The sequence below is a fragment of the Myotis davidii genome, unplaced genomic scaffold (genome assembly GCF_000327345.1).
Source record: "Myotis davidii unplaced genomic scaffold, ASM32734v1 scaffold73, whole genome shotgun sequence".
Lineage (NCBI taxonomy): Eukaryota > Metazoa > Chordata > Mammalia > Chiroptera > Vespertilionidae > Myotis > Myotis davidii.
In genome coordinates this window covers 3,748,878-3,762,184 of record NW_006286675.1, presented here as the reverse complement: position 1 = coordinate 3,762,184, position 13,307 = coordinate 3,748,878, and positions in this window count along the sequence as shown.

The window sequence follows — 13,307 nt, the reverse complement described above, 5'->3', positions numbered from 1 at the left end:
CCTCCACCCTCCCTCCATTCCACTCTCTCTGAAAAAGCAATGGAAAAAATACCCCCGGGTGAGGATTAACTAAGTAAATAAATATTTACAAATAAAATAAATTTCTATAAAAATTTTAAATTAATAAAAGCACACAGAATAAACTTATGGAACCCTAAGCGCAAAGAGGAACACATGAAGCACTGGTCCGCGGACTCTCAGATGTAGGAGCCAAAGCAATGTGTAGCACGTGCCCCAATGGCTTCCCCCCTCGCTCTGCCCTGTTGGGCTCCCAGGTTTGCTGTCCACTCGCCTTCTGGCCCCTGGCATGAGGTCCCCATTACCAAACACCACTGTTTCTTCCTAGAGTTCGCGGAGAACCAGACCACCTTCGGACAATCCAAGCTTGACCGCCAACCCTGCTTCTTGTTCTCAAGGATGGCCCACAGTTTGTCTCGATGCCCATCTAGGTCCTGGCCTGGGCATGGCACCATCAGAAGGAACCCTAGACTCAGGTAGGGTGACCGCCTGGCGTCAGGAATGGCAGGAGGCGGGCAAGTCGGTGGTCTACCATAGTCTTGAGACATTCAGGGGAGAGAGCAGCCTCAGGAAAGTGGGGTCAGCCATCAACTCTGAAAACAGGGATATCCTTAACTGCCCCCAGGATCTACCCTTGTGTGCTCCAGCCGCCAGGTTTGAAATGATCCCTTCACCTTGGACCAGGGCTGATCACCTGACCCTGGCTAGCCAATCAAAGCTCCTTCCCTGGGACTTTGGCATGGGACGGAGAAAGGCCAGTCTCTCCAGCGGCTTGTTAGCACTGAGGCAGCCAGCCCTCTTCTCACCACCTTGCACTCAGAGTAGCAGAGACAGTTGGTCTGAGGAGGAAAGAAAGCAGAGATGAAAAGCTGGAGAGGGAATCTTGAAGGCATTCTACCTTGTGGTTCCACGCTTTCTTAAGACTGGCTACGGTCCTGCCCTTGGAGTTTACAAAGCAATGCCACAGTCATAAAATAGACTCCCCATTTTTTTTATTACATTGGGCTCAGGGGATTTCTGCTTCAATCCCAAATCTCTGTCCACTACCTCTCACCACTTGACCAAGTTCTCAGGAAGCCCTATGGCCTGTGGGAACCACTTCTGGACTGAACTTTGGATTTACTTGTTGTTACCATGGAGACTTAAACCAAACCCCAATATTTACTGGATCACCTGACACCATTCAGGGAGAGAGAGAAAGAGAGAGAGGGAGAGAGAATGTGCCAGGTGAGCTCTGACTCACCCCCTGCAAGCAGGCAAAACAGCAGGACATGTTGGGGGGGAGAGGGGTGAAGGGAGGAGAGTTCAGTTCATCAGGAAGTTTATGCCATCGTCTTCTCCACGAGTAGAGCACCTCCTTGTGCCAAGCCTGGAGGGATCAGAGGTGGTGGCTGCTCTGAAGAACTCACCAGGAGGAAGTCACATGTGTGACCTCCAGAATATGGAAACGTGTATTCAAGTTTAGCCAAATGCCTATGATGCCCTATGAGGAGCCACATATGCATACGTGGAGTTTTCCTTTTAAAAGACGTGCACTATGTGAAGAAGACCAAAGACATGAAGCCACAAATGAATATAACTGATGCCTCTTTGAGGATTCAGATTGAGAAGACCCTTGGCCTTGCACGACAGCAAGTCTACCCCCCTGCTATCAGACCTCAGCTCTAACACTACGCTTACTGGCGATGGGCGAGTTACTTCCCCCGTTCAATCCTCATCTGTAAAGTGGGGGGATACTAGCAACACTTGTCTCATAGGTTCATGATGAAGACTAAATGAGAGCATGCATATAAAGCGTGTGAAAGAATGCCTGCCTCAGAGTGAGGTACGATGAATCTCCACCATTATCATCATCGTCATTGTTACCATCTATGAGTGGATTGTGATCTTAATCTGGTATTCACAACTTCCTGGAAGCTACGATAGTGGTGATGATGATGATGATGATGATGATAATAGCTAACAAATATAGAGGTTTCATTATTCAGGCCCTTCAGCATCTTTCAGCATTTTCAAAAGGCAGCCAGAAACCATCTTTTTTTTTAGTTGCCACGGGGAATACTAGCTAATAAAAATGTCAAGTCCTTTGCTTTGGCTCTTTTGATACCAATTCAAAGTGGTCTGGTTGATCACTTTGGGCCAGTCAGAAGTTGGGAGTGGTACATTTGTGTGTTTGGTTAAAATAATGAAAAAGAATTATTTTTTAATAAATAATGTCTGGTGAGGGGGAAAAACACACGCAAACATCTAGTTAGATGGGAAGACAAGGCTAAAGGGACCCCTGTCGGTGAGAAAGCCTGGGACCCCGTGCTCACACACAGCCGTTCCAGGAGCTGCTTTGCCCCCGCACTCCAGGGGAATGGCGGGATTTCAATGCCTGACACCAGCTGGTTAGCCTGTCGCTCCCCTCGTAAAAAACAGCACGCAGAAAACACAGGCATGTGCAAATTCACAGCAAGGGAACCTGGCTGGCTGTCTTTCTAGAAAATTAATGACCTCTGAAGCAGAACTAACCTTTTACCACTGTTACCTCCCCCTTCCTGAAACAGGCTCCTGTGCTTTGCGGGTGTCTGAGGATGGCTCTGTGGGTCTGCTGCGTGGAGACCAGGGGTCTCCCTGCTCCTCAGTGCCAGTCTGCGGCCCGTCTTTACCTGCTGACCGAGTGGGTGGACGGAATGCCTCTCACTAGCTCATGATGTCGGGCAGTGATGGCGAACCTTGTGAGCTCGGCGTGTCAGCATTTTGAAAAACCCTAACTTAACTCTGGTGCCGTGTCACATATAGAAATTTTTTGATATTTGCAACCATAGTAAAACAAAGGTTTATAGTTTTGATATTTATTTTATATATTTGAATGCCATTTAACAAAGAAAAATCAACCAAAAAATGAGTTCGCATGTCAGCTCTGACACACGTGTCATAGGTTCGCCATCACTGATGTAGGGGGCATTCTTTCAAGGCCACCTGCCAGAGTTTTCCTGTTCTCCCTCATCAGGTGAACAAGAACCTAGTTCCCCGATCCTCCAGCTCCTTAATTTGCCCTCATTAACTGAATTCCACCAAAGCAATGTTCAAAAGGGCACTGTTCATGTGAGACCACAAGCAGCAAGTCCTCTGTATTCTACTCGTTCACTCCTTGATTTATTCAAATATTTACTGAGTACGTGTTATGTGCTGGAACGGCAATGGAACAACTGTTTCAAGCGTTTTGTACACTGACCTACACCCTGGTCACCAGAGTTTGAATCAGTGAACAGGGGCCAGCAGAAAGACTCAGTTTTGTAAATACTTACTGGGGGCCTAATGTGTACATGGAGCTGAGCTGGACACTCAAGTTGGAAGAATTAATAAGATGAGGTCCCTGACCTTGACAAGGTCATAGCCTAGAAAGAGAAATATCTCTGCCTATAGCTAATCCTAATCATAAATACTACAGGAATGTACGAATAAGACACTGTAGGCCTAGGAGGAATAAGCTAATTCAACCAGAGAAGGTATCCCAGATGAGGGGACATTTGAGCTGGGTTTTAAAGGTTGAATAGGTGTTCATCAGGCTCAAACAGAGGGAAGGGCATCCCACATAGAGGGAAATGCATGAGCAAAAGTAAGGAGGTTTGAAGCTTGGAAGGTCAATTTGTGAAGGGCCTTGAAAGCCAGACTAAGGGACTGAGGATGGACAGGGGTGAGAATGTGATCAGATTTGTAGAGAAGACAACTCATTCAGGGGAACATTGGGAAGGAGTTGAAGAAGAAGACTCGAGGCTGGGAGGTGGTAAAAATGTTCCCATGATTTTCTATCTTTCCTCAATGTGCTCTCTGTGACCGAGTCCTAAAGCCATTGATAAAAATGGGCCAAACCAAAGAAGAAGAATTCTCCCGCCAATCCCTGGGTAAGGAGATGCCTTGTAAGAAAAAGAAAACACATGGAGTTTGGAAGCTCTAGATCTGAAGTGGCAATATGGGTCAAAATTCGCCCTTGGGCTTGTTTTATTTGGCCTGAACAAAATTTTCTTTCAGTTTGAATTAGGAGCCAGAAATCTGACTCTCTGAGATACAGCATTTCAAACAGAGACACAGCCAGTGCAAAGGCCCCAAGGCAGGAATAAGCTTGGCATGTCTGAGAGACAGCACGGAGGCCAGGGTGGCTCAGTCCAATGCAGCAAGGCACAGAGCTACTCGGAGGCGCGCAGGGGCCAGATCACACAAGGTCTGAGACCCTGGCAAGGGGTTCAGATTTTATTCTAAATGGTATGGGAGAAAGTGGAGGGTTTAAGCAGTGGGCGTGATCTGACTTTGGCTTGTGAGTCTCACTCTGCTGCCCAGAAGAGGCTGCAGAGGGGCAAGGGTGGGAGCAGGGAGGCTCACGAACAGGCCCAGAGTCCAGGCAAGAGATGCTGGTGACTGAAAGGTGGCAGCTAGGGCAGAGGTGGTAAGGAGTGGCCCTGGGGATCTATTCTGGAGGTGGGGCCGGCAGGCCTTGCTGGTGGATTGGCAGTCAACAGCCCAGCCCTGGGCCAGATGGCAGGCTGCGGGGAGGGGAGCATGTGGCAGCCAGTTGGACAATCCGCCTCTGTCCCATTGCATCAGAGGGACAGGAGGCTGCGTGGGGTGGGGACTTAGGCAGAGGCCAAAAAGCCAAGGCCAGAGTCTCAGGACAGCTATTGTCCAGGGCCAGGACTGGGCCCAGAACCCATGGAGCTAGTGAGGTGCCATGCAGAGCCAGGGAGGCAGGAGAGCAGCGGCCTGGGAGTAGGGCCCCCACTCCCTCCAGGACGCTGTGCACAATCCTGCTTCGTTTTGCTCCTGTTCTGTCCTGTAATTACAGAAATTAACAGCGATTCGCTTCAGACTGCAATCATTCTACTCGCTTTTCTTTCTTTCTGAAACTGTGGTTCGGGAAAAAAATTTAATATTGGGTTTGGCTTCACTCCAAGAGGAAACAGAATGCAGTTTATTCTCTGCTTTAGGGGGAAATGCTAGGCTTAATCAATTGGAGAAGACGTTATCGAGCATCTGCTGTGCACCCAGGCCCATGCCAGCTCCTATCAAGGGAGAGGAGCCAGCCTTTATTGAGTACCTGCTGTGGCCAGGCATTCCACAGGTTCTATAACATCCACTCCTCATTCCATCTCTGTAAGCTGAAAGCAAAGTCACTCTTTTGACAGATAAGGAAGTTGAGGTTTGTTAGCCTGGGGCTGTTAGTCTCAAATTGCTTAGTAATTCAGGGCCTTGTTACTCAACATGTGGTTCTCTCAGGGGCAGTACTGGCATCACCAAGGAGTCTGTGAGAAATGCAGAATCTTGGGCCCCCCTCCAGACCATGGCATCAGAAGCTGCATTTCAACTGGATCCCAGGGATTCGGGTGCACAATTCAGCTGCAGAAGCTGTAGGGTAGGGATGACCCTGACTATGTGACAAAGCTTGATTCAGGGGCTAGATATTTACCTTGCTTGAGTCTCAGTTTCCTCATCTGTAAACATGAACCCGGACACGTTCAGAGGAATGTTGTGGAACTCTGAAGCGAGGTAATGCATGGAAAGAAGGGGGAAAGCAGAGGGCCGGAGGCACAGGAAGTGCTCAGTAAATAGCAGCTTAGAGTGCCATTCAAAGAGACGAATGGCCACGGAAGTGCTTTGTAATTCAGAAAACACTGTAAGAATGTGAGGACCAATTAATGGCTGATGATCAGGAGCAGAAGGTTCGAGGGAGGTGGGAATTGTGCCGGGTGGATGGGTGGATGGCAGGTGCTGCGGGCAGCCTTTGTCACGCAATGCTCCCAAGGTCAGGAAACGGAAACGCTCCCTGGAGAAGGTGCTCTGATGGAGAAGGGGCAGCTGGACAGGGCCTCCAAGGCCTCCGGCCTCAGAGGCTTGAGCCCAGTCTGGTGGTAAGGAGTCAGTCTTCGTCAGAGTGCAAGCTGCACGCAAAACGGACAGGTGCAGGCCTAGATGGTAGGCTCTCACCCTTGGACCCTCAACCCGTAGGAATTATGAGGCCTCCTTTCTGGTCCAGGCCACTCCTGTACACCTGGTCTGCACTAGCAGTGTACAAATGAAGAAAAAGGCCCAGACAGGGCCGGTGGCTGGCTCGAGGTCACACAGCACAGAAGTGGTATGATCCTTACAATCCTTCACCATCCCAACTCTTGGCCCATCTCGCTTACTCAAGAGATGAAGGAAAGCAGTTTCACATCTTGGTGCAAACCCTTGAGCCGCCTCAACGTACCTGAGGTAATTTAATGGGGCCAATAGTGACCACTTCACACAGTGGGAGGACTGGATTTGAATTTTCTAGCACTGTGCCCAGCCCAGTAAGTGCTAAATGCAACGAAGCTAAAAAGATTAGTCCTATTTTGCAAATGATGGTACTGAGGCTCAGAGAGGTCAGATGAGCTGCCCAAGGTCATACAGGATTTAACCCTGGCCCTCTGAATCACAGTCCAGTGGTATCTGCTCACCCAGCAGGTGCCTCCCAGGCACTAGCCTGTGTGAAATTCTCTGAAGCCTTTAGATGTGGCCTGATGATCTACCTGAGCCTGCCAGCTGGGTTCTGGGCGGGGAGAAATGTGACTACACGGAGCTGAGTTCACCTGGCATCACAGCCCTATGACAGTCGAGGAAATGGAGGCTCCCATCCTTCCCCTCTGCTTGCAGCCCCTGAGAGCCTAGAAGTCTGGTTTTCTGGGTGCCTCCAAAACCAGAATGTACAAGGCTACAGGACACCCTACACCAACAACCAGAGTGACAAAAATTAGCTTTGTAACTGCTAGAGAGCTTAATAGAGCCACACAAAGGTTAAATGAACTCCAGGAGTCATTGTTCTCTTTCTTTGTGGTTGCATACAAAAGAAAAGCAAACACTAAAACTAAACAAAATCCCCAACTTTTCATTAACAAAGAGGGGAAGAAAGGGAGAGCTCAGAGTGTAGGAAGGAAGTGAGCTGCACACTTACTAGCAGGGCCTCTAAATGTGTATTAACTTGCTATTACCCACCCCTATTTTACTTAGGGATAAACTACGGCACGGAAAGGTAAACTGACTTGCCAAAGGCCTCCCAGCTCAGAACTAGGAGGATTAGACTTGAACCCAGGCAGCTGGGCTCCTGTGCCCCTGCTCTTATCCACTCTATTCTGCTGTCTCTAGTGGGGGTGCCTGTGGAAGCCCCAAGCCCCATCTCTGGCATGTGTAAGGTGGCTAGTTTCCAGCAGGCAACTTCCTCCAAGACAAACCCCTACAGGATAGGTGTGCTGCTCTTTTTAAGAAGCCTAAGAGAAGCTGCTGGCATTAGACCCTCTGAGCTCTGGCTCCAGGAAAGGCCCAGGGTCCTACTGGGCAAATCCTGCAGGTATCCTGGTAGCCAACAGAGATGTCACATGGGATCCAGGCTAAGCAGCTCTCACCAGGCCCCCGAGGCTCTAATTAGAGCCTCCCAGGAGGCAGCCAGCCCCAAGGGGTGGCAATCCCCTCTGGGAGGCCCCGCTCTGCTCCAACTGCAAACATAGCCTGCACTTGAAGCAGCCCATAGGTGTGGCCTTCGGACCCGTCTGCGGGGAGAGGGCCTTTCCAGGGACTGATGGGAGGGGAGAAAGCGCAGACCCAGTTTGAATTCCTCCATCCATACTTAACTAGCTGTGTGATCTTGAGCCAGGCCCTTTCCCTCTCTGTGCCTTGGTTTCCTCCCATGTGCAAGGAGAAGAGTTGGACTCTGACTTCTAGTGCGTCTTCTGACTTCCAACCTCATTCTCATCTCATCCTGCCTGTCTCGCTCACACAATCAGTGGTTTGCAAACATCTGTTCTGGCTCTTAATTGTCTGCAATGTCTGACTGAGCACCTTGCTTTGTCACGGCAATTTTCAATCCAATCCAATCTGCATCGACTGTGCACCTCCAGGGAGCCAGGGCCCATGCTGGGTGCAGGGAGATATGAGCCCTCAGGACAGCTGGGAGATGGGCCATGAAACCAACGTCCACATGGTGAGTTCTGCAGCCCTAAGAAGGAGGGAATGGCACCCTGTCAAGGGGGCCTAGGTTTAGGCAAACACTTGGGAGAGGCTAGCATTTGGGCTGGTGGAAAGGGGACAGAAGAGAGACATATTTTTATAATCACAGCTACTGAAGCAGGACTGGAATTCTTGACTAACCGCTTCTGGTCCATTCCAAGCAGAGAGAACAGGACAAAATGCATCCTGTAATTTGAGATGGTGAGGTGCCTGGCTTGGTTGGCTAGAATCTGGGGTGATTTAGGGATCATGGCTGGGGAGATGGCCAGTAGCAGTAAAAGGCTTTGAATGCAGGAAAGGGGGCGGGCGTTGTATCCTGTGATAGAAGAATGATTGTACGGGCCATTTATTAAGTGATTATTATGTGTAGTGCATCCATGGTTGATCGCATTTAACTCTCACAGAACTCCACTGCACAGATGTGGGAAATGGGGCTCAAGAAATAAAGCGATTTGCCCAGGTTCCAGGTCCAGGAGGCAGCACCTTGATTCCAAAGCCCATGCTTCTACTGCCCCTTCCCCGATGTGAGTATTGAGGGAACCTTGTAGATGGGGAGATTTCCTTGGATGGTGATTTGGCAAGGGCCTGGCAACTATGTGGTTAAGTGGGAGGGAGTGGGGGAACAGTGCTTGAGCTGGGACCATGGTAGGGGCAATGGGGAAGGCCTGGTCACTCTATACAACTTGGCTTCTCTCCTTACTCACAGGTAATCCTTCTGCCCTATCTCCCCACCTAGACTGTCTCCTCTGTACAAATAGCACCTGAGCCTTCAACTGCTTCTGCTTCCCCCAGCAGCTCAATGCGAGACACAAACATGCTCTCCTGAACTCCCCGCTCTGGGGTAGTGACCTGTCTTGGAGAAGGAGGCACCATCTCCGAAGCCGTGCTGGGCTGGCAAGTGTTTAACGACAAGCTCTCATGAAAGCAAACAAAAGGCCGGATTTGGGGTGGCTGCTGACTTCTCTGGTGTGAATGCTCCCTCCACAGACAGGTGCCAGGTACCACCTCAAGGTCACAGGATTGTGAAGAGATACCCACACCCTGTGAGTGGGCTCTTGACTGCTTCCCGTGAGGAGAGCTCCAGAAACCAGCTCCTGGGCTGGCACCAGTGCAGATGCGGCAGCTCTCGCGGGTGCAGCTGGGAGGGGTTCAGAGCCCTTACGTGGATGCTGAGGAGTGGGGAGGGGTGGGAGAGAGTAAGGTGTGAAGGAGGAAGGGAAAAGAGCGTGAAGACAGAGAAGGCGAGAGGAAGACAGTAGCAGTGACAGGGGAAAGGGCACAGGAGGAACACGGGTACTCTGTGATCTCAGTGAACCTTTGGGAGACCCCCACGAGGTAGAGAGTCTACATTTAGCAATAAGAAACCTGTGGCTGGAAGAGCCCAAGGTCACAAGTAGTTGAGGAGCTGAAATTGAATCCCAGGCTGAGGGCCTCCTCACTGACTTCCTTCAGTTGGTCCTAGCGGGACCTCAGTGGGCCAGCCATCAGTCTCCGCCTTCTAAGGAGGGCCTGAGGCACTGAGAACATTCCCCGAGCCAGGCACAATGGAACCGTGGGTTCTCAGCCTTTGGGCCCTCACAGTCCTGTTCCAGCTGCTTCTTTCTTTCCCCCTTCCTTTGGCCTGTGTGGGGAATGGTTGAGCATTTCCATTCTAGGGGATGCCTCTGTAAAGGCCCTTGGCTCAACAGGCCAGAAAGGATTCATTCAGATCAGAAAACAAAAATGACATGATGACCATCAGGCAATTTTTGCTTTTTACGAAACACTTGTAAGAAAACCAGGGGGTTAAATAATAGTTCTCTCTCGTTCAAGATATTGAAAGGCTCTGAAGGGCATTGGGATAAAGGCCCATTAAGATCCCAGATTTGGGAAAAAGAAAAAACATAATGCTGCAGGGACTAGCTGAACTCAATGGCAATCTCTAATAAATCACACACAGACACACAGCCCCCGGGGAAAGCTGACTCAGTGACACAGATAGCACTTCCACGATGGTGGCCCTTCACATCTCCACAGCTCCTCACCAAGCGTCCACACCTGGACTCCATTTCCTCCTCTCAACAGCTCTATCAGCCCCATTCTAGAGGTGAACACACTGAAGCCCCAAAAGATAAACTGTCTGGACCAAGATCACACAAAGTCACAATAAGAACTACCGGGGATCTCAAACTCGTGGCCTTCGGGCCACACGGGTCCCACAAGTGCTTGGTTCAGTGGCATCAGCCTAGAAATTTAAAATTTGAATTTTCATGCTTTGTGGGTACGTGTTTTCCCATTTACTATACTACAAGTTCCTACCATGACTGTCACCCTGTCCCTGACCTGTTTACTCATTTCTCTGACCTGCCTGGCCCTCAGTGGCCTTTGAGTTTGCAGTCCTAATACACACGGTGCAATCTAGTCACTCCAGAGCGCTCTCGAAGTGGTAGAAGTGGGACCAGGTTAGTGTGGACCCTTCCCTAGGGGATATACAAATATCTTGGTGGGGGGTGATGTTTATAAAATCACACTCAGTATTATAATTTTGTATTTGGGCTACATCAAACCCTACTGTTATCTTAACATAAACTCGGTTGGATTAAAAAAAAAATGTGGAGAGAACTGCTTTAGGATCATTTGCAAGAATAAAGAGGGTGTGTATTTTCAGTCGATTAAGGGTCAGATTCCAGGGTCTCAAATATTTCCCATAAGAGAAAGCTGATTTTCTTTTTAAAAGACTTGAATGGATGCTCACTTCAGCCAATGCATCTGTTCTTGCTTCATTCACTTGGCTTTCAAACAGAATCTTTAGTGTATGAATCCCCCCTTCTTTGTAAAGTGAAACATCCCATGTATCATGAATAAACTACCCATTTGGGAAAATGAGATTTTTTTTACTGAGCAAATATTCTTAAGTTCCATGCACAATAAACAATTTCAAGGGGTAGTTAGAGATTTCTTTTTCATGAGTCATGTCAGAGGCAGGCAGAACAAGGCAGTGGTTAAAGGCACTGGCCTGAGGGAAAGAAAACATGGTTTTGAGTCTTAGCCCAGGTGTAGTGTGACTGAAGGCTGGTCACCAACCTCTCTGAGACAAAGGTGATGATATCTACTTTTAGGGCTGCCGTGAGGATTAAATGGGAGAATACATAGTGGTTTGTAGAGGGCCTGGTACATGCTTGGGACCTGGTAGATATTATAATAAGTCACCTGATTAGGTCTAGTATTATTTGTTTTCGTTTTTTTTTTAATGGCTGTGGGAAAAAGTCCTGGGTAGAATGTCATCATTATCTTGACCTATAAGGCAATCAATGCAAGGGAATGGTGGGAGCTACTGGGAGATGCCGACCAAGTCAAATTCTCAGAGCAAACTGTTCATTAAACATAATTCCCAAAGTGGACGTGTGTACCTATTCGGTAATTAGCACATCCACTCAAATCCTGGTTAAATGTCAACTGTCTTCATTTGTCCCCGACCCCTCGCCTGCCTGCACCGATGGACCCATCGGAATCTGAGGTCTCAGGCTCATTGCTTCGCACCCTGTCATCCAGCCCCAGGGTGGGCAGTGGACCAATGGCCCTCCCGCTCCAGGAATACAGAAATAGGCTGCTATCTCTGGGGGTGGACTGGCCCAGAGAGGTTTGTGGAGACAAACAAAATGGTTGCTTTCCTCCAAGTAATCAGGACCCCAGCTCTCACTGTTGCTCTCACTGAAATAGCCAAATGCTAGAGTCCAGCACCCTCTTTCTGCATCCAAAATGGAATGGGGTTGTCTGCCAGCTGTACTACATCTGTGCCAGCATGCAAATGATGAACTTGGGGTTTCTCAGGGTGTTAACCCCGTGCTCTCCAATCCCTGATTAGGAAGGTCAATATATACTGTGCCAGTGGCGCAGGAGAGAAATGAGGAGTGTGGATGAGAGTGTTTCTTTTCCAAAGGGTTTGCAGCGTGGTCGTTTAGATAACCAGCACGGAGAAAACACAACTTCCCCTAGTGTGGTTCACACCTAGGCTTTTAAGGACAGAGCATTGGTAGGGAGGGGCATCAATCATATTTTCCATATGCAAAACGTTTGTGATTATTTTTGGTGACGAGAGCTGTTCATTCTGATATTCACCAGCCTGGAATGAAGCTGGTGAAGATACTTACTTTAGCCATCTTTCAACCCCACAAATCAGAAGCAATGCATGGCTGAGAGCGGCCGGACCGCGCCCTTCTCCTAGCCTCTCCTCTCTGGTTAATAACAGTGACTATTGACTGAGCTATGTCCCAAAGTGGGGCTGGATGCTCTGCCTAGCTTACCTTAGTTGGTCTCACAACAACCACCAACTTAGTTGGTCTGTTATAATCTCCATTTTTCAGTTGAGGACACTGAGGCTCAGAGAGGTGAAGTGACTTGCTCAGAGTCACACAGCTAGGGAGTGGAAGGAAGAGCTTTGACTTTGGCACCAAAGCTGAGGTTTGGCACTACCTTGCAGTCATCACAGCTCTCACTCTACCGAATTTACAGATGTGCAAACGGAGGCTCAGAAAGGGTAAAGGGGTTGTCCATGGCTGCCTGGCCACCCAGAAAGGCCGGATTGGTGGAGCCTAGAGAAGAGAGTCGGTCCATCAGATCTCCACGAGCACTCTCCTTAACAGCCTTTAGAGGGGCCTGGTGCTCTTACTGCAAGGCTCAGAGCTGGCCCCCTTCTGGGACCTTAAACCACCAACCGCTCTCTCTGCCACAGGGTCCCTTTCCAGCCTTTTCCTCCCCAACCTCAGGAAGAAGTTTGGGGTTTAAGTCCCAGCTTCACCTTTGGCCTGCTTGTGTGACCTGGGGGACGAGCCACTTCACCTCTCTTCACCTCACTTTGTGCCTCCATGAAGAAGTGAAGGTGATTATCCCTTTCTGCCAAGGTCATAGGAAGGATGGAACTAGACAAAGCCCCACTAGCCCCGAGCATCCTTTATGGGGAATCTCAAACCCTAGACACAGTCCCCTCTGCTTTCTCGCTCGCTCCAGCAGCTCCCGAATCAGCATTCAACACACATCACTCTGCCTTGTACAACGCCATTATCTCCCGAGGACACAGGCTCCGTTGCCACAGCAACCAGAGTCCTTCCACCAACTCTGTTTAATAATTTCTCAACAGTGGAGCTGGGCTGGCTTGGAGCAGGGGGAAGAGCACGGGTTAGGGGTTAGAAGCTATGGGTCATGGTACCTATGGGCCTAGGTCTTCTCTCTGGGTCTCAGTTTACCCATCCATGCAGAAGAGTCTGAAATGGGTGGGTTTTGTGGCTTTCTCTGGTCGAGAAAAGCCTGAG